This window comes from Solanum pennellii, chromosome 9 (genome assembly GCF_001406875.1).
Source record: "Solanum pennellii chromosome 9, SPENNV200".
Taxonomy (NCBI): domain Eukaryota; kingdom Viridiplantae; phylum Streptophyta; class Magnoliopsida; order Solanales; family Solanaceae; genus Solanum; species Solanum pennellii.
In genome coordinates, this window is record NC_028645.1 from 74,069,228 (window position 1) to 74,073,465 (window position 4,238).

At 35.4% G+C, this 4,238-nt stretch overlaps 1 pseudogene; it reads left to right on the top strand.

The window, feature by feature from the left end:
• Positions 1–1,232: 1,232 nt before the first annotated feature.
• LOC114074077 lies at positions 1,233–2,747 on the top strand (annotated as a pseudogene).
• Positions 2,748–4,238: the final 1,491 nt, after the last annotated feature.

Genomic DNA, 4,238 nt, shown 5'->3' on the forward strand with positions numbered 1-4,238 from the left:
TTTAGTGACAACAAATTTTCCTTTCAACGACAATAGTGATACAATACAAAGTTTCAAGTTAGGCCTTTCGTCAATGTGGTCACCTTTTCCAAATCTCTCCCTTGAGTCTCCCTATGAACATTTAGCGGTAATTGGGTTAACGTTATTGCATCCAACATCATTAAAGCCTTTAACGACATTTATATAAAGTGTTGGCGGTAGATACTCATATTTATTGTTGTTGCTAGATATATTATAGTAACAATTATACTAGTACAGCTAAATCCTTTATTGTTCTGGTCAGCTGATGAAATATATGTACGGTACATCCTAAATTATCAAATAGGACCAAATAGAAATAAATGTTTTTATACAGAGTATATAAAATGAAAAGATATATATAGCACATTAACCTAACTAACCCAAAAGCTAGCTCTTGAAGAGATGATTGTCCAAATCATATAAGCAACCACCCGTCCAATCCCCAACTAATGTGGGGCTCTTACTCACTCTAACACACCATCCCCCTCAAAGGGATGCCCAAATGGGGATGAACTTTACTATCATACCATGTAAGGATATGGTACTTGGGTCAGCTAATTTAACCTCAAAATCTAGATCATGAGAGGATGATGGTTCAAATTCATATAAGCAAACGTTCCCCAATCACTGTGGGACCTAACCCACTCTAACGCCTTGTTTCACGCTCAACTAGCGTGGAGCGGGAGCTCAAATGAGGATGAACCTTGTATGGACTTAAGTAATAATCCTCCCCATCAGGAGCTAGTTTTTGGTGTTGCAGTTTCATATCTTTACATAATATAAGAGTCATATCTATTTGGACTTCTCATACATACTATTGTTGGGCTTGAGCTTGGTCTTGGGCTTGGCATGTGAAGGCGGGTGTTATAGTTCCACATTTTTTGGAGAATGAACTAATAGTTTGCATATATGGACTTGAAGTGTCATATCCATACATAAACCAAATTCACAAATTGATTAAACACACTTATACTCTTAAGCAGGATATAATTAATTTGAACAACATATATCATTTATTGTTTCTTAATGTGAATGAATTATTAATAAGTCCACATATATATCTAGTTTCATTGATTGTTCAGCAGAATCTGCCGAATCGCTTCGGAGATTTCCCTAATAAAGTTTTATACTATTTAACAACTTGTTTTAGGGTAAAACATTTTATGTCTTTCTTAATAGACTCGAAAAAGGGAATAGAAAGAACTAAAAGCATGAGAAACGACAACAGAGCAGAGGAACACAATAGTCTATCAGAGAGTATTGAAATGCCGGACGCTATGGTGATGGAGATTATCTCCCGTTTTCCTTTGAGGTTTGTTTTTCAATGTAAAATTCTATCCAAGAATTTTAAAGGTATGATATCTCATCCTGAATTTTCAAAAACTTTATTCCACCGTCAAAAAATCACTTCTTCACAACTCATCTATTTAATTCAAAATGGGAGATTGCTGAGAGAATTCCCAAAAATCTCCCTAAACCCTATCACTCAATCTGTGACAACGCTATGTTATGGCGTAGAGATTTTGGCTTCATGTGATGGTTTGCTTCTCCTTGAGTTTGAGAGAATTAGGTGTTACTGCGTATTCAATCCCCTAACTGGAGAGCATCAACTGATTCAATATCCGAATTCTCCTAGACATGAGTTAAAAAAGATAGGCCTAGCGGTTGATTACCTTACTTCAAATCAATAAAAATTGGTATCCATAAGTAACCTTGTGGAAAATTCCAACTTGTTCTACAAATTTCACTTGCTTTCATCAGAGCGATCTGACTTGTGGCGTGAAATCCAATTGAGAACCAATACTTTCATATCCTTACCTTACGGTAGTCCACCTGTTCATTGGCACAATTCTTTGTATTTTCTTAGAAGTGACGGTAGTGTACTAGCCCTTGATACAAAGAATGAAGAGGTTGTACTCATCGACCGTCCGGACTTTTTTGATAATTATGATATTAGCTATAGGAAAATTTTGACTAGTAGGGAAATGAGTGGTAATGATATATGGCTAGGGAGGGCGCAAGGTTTACTTACCCTTGTATGCATTTTCAGAAAACACATAGTCATTGGGAGTTTTGACAGAGCAAGCAGCCGTTGGGGGGTTTCCCACACTTTGGACAACTTTGTTTTAAGTCCGGATGGCGATATTATCGGCTTTCCAGTTTGGATCGACAGCAAAAAAGTGTCTTTTCTGGTACAACGTCCCCCAACACAGTATCATGATCTATACGAGTATGATACCAACATCAATGGGTACAAAAATGTTGCAGTCCTTGACAAAGTTGATTATCCCATGTATTGCTTCCATCCAACATTAGCTTGTGTCCATAAGACGCCCTCCAATAATGTAACCATTGCTTAGCAGATGTCTATTGCAGAAAGGTTGGATGACATCAGAGATTTATTCTCGAAGGTACCAGTTAGTTTGAGTTCAATTTTGTATTTTAGTTCTTGCAATCTCCTAAATGCTGCCTAAGGTCAGGATAGCAATTCCTTTCAAATTTATGTTTAAAACAACTCAATTGAACCAAATCGATATTTTCATAGATATATTGTATGCCTTCTTTGTTTGACTTCAGTGGCATTTTATAAATTCTTGGTCTCCTTTTTTACTTTAAACAAGTTTAAATTGTTTCTAATTCTTTTCAAATTTTGTACATAACTTTGTCCAGATACATCAGAAGAAGAAGTTGGAGGAGGAGGAGAAGAAGAAGAAGAAACATTGTAATAGACTTGGCTTTCTGCCCTTCACTATCTTCAATCATGATTAGTTTCTATTCAAACATGACTTAATCAGTCATTTCTGGGAGATTGAAGGCATAGTTACATATTGTAATAGACGTGATTTTCTATATGCATTTTGAACAAAAACTTCTTTTCTTTTTTTGAAAATGCTGCACATTTGAAGTGATGAACTCCTATAAATGAAAGATTTTAGCATTACCAGGAAGATGTTTGGCGTATCTTCCATTCAAAATTTGTTTTGTCAATCAAGCATCGTCATATGTGCTGTTTTTATATTTTGTTTCAAATTTTTTTGAACAGGATTGGATTTACGTTAGTTGCATTCTTACTTAATTTTTTATGGTCAAAAACCACAGAGTGAACAAAACTTCAGGATTACTTAGCTTGATATACTTTCATCAGAGCGATGAAATCCAACTGAGAACTGATTTCTATTTTCTATCCTTTTGTAATCTGCCTGCTTATTGGTGTGATGCTCTTTATTGGCTCAGAAGTGATACAAAGTGAGAAGAGGTTACAGTCATTATTATCAGACTGCTCATCTTTCATATTTTGTTGCGAAGTTTGATGTGGTAAGGAGATGTATTATCGAAGGTACCAGTTAGTTGAAGTTAAATTATATATCTTTAGTTCTTGCAATGTTTTAATTGAGACGTAAGGGATTAGCTTCTAATTCTTTCTCTAAATGACCAAAAAGAAGATTGAGGTAGTAGTTAAAAACTGACTCTTTCTTTTCCATCCCACCTCCCTATTAGGAGGATCAACAGTGTTCTCACTAACCCTCCAACGTGCACTCAAATTTTAAGGAACTTTTGTCACCATGACCATTTAATCCTGCCTTATGATCCCCTATAGAACTTTCCAGATTTATAAGTTAAAAGCTAAAAATCTTATCTTGAGAACCCTCTGTTTGATGATAATAATTTTATTTTTATGTAATGGAAAATGGGTTATCCCGTAGAAGATAAATTCTATTACATCTTCCTAAGACATATAGTCTCTTCTCTTAGTTGAACATTATAATAGACGCATGGTTTCCTATATGCATTTTGAATAAAAACCTTACGTTCTTTCAAGAGATGAACTCCTATAAATGAAAGATTTTATCCTCACCAGGGGAAGATGTTTGGCAAATCTGTCATCCAATAGCTTAAAGATAAGCCACTATTGTTAGAAGAAATTTCATGTCACAGTTTTTGTTAACTTAGAAACATTACCTGGAGCTGCATAGCTAAACTGAGCTGTGAGATCTTCATCAACAATGAGTCTCACCAAACCAAAATCACCCAAATGAGCTGTGAGAGATCATCATCAAGAAGAATGTTCTGTGGTTTTATATCACAGTGGATAATGAAGTGCAGACGCCACATATTATGATATTCATTCTCTGAAGTATCATGCTTGAGGGAAGTTTGCTTCTTCCGCGTCTTTTGATAAACACAAGATTGTAAATGCAGCTTTTGAATCCCATCAC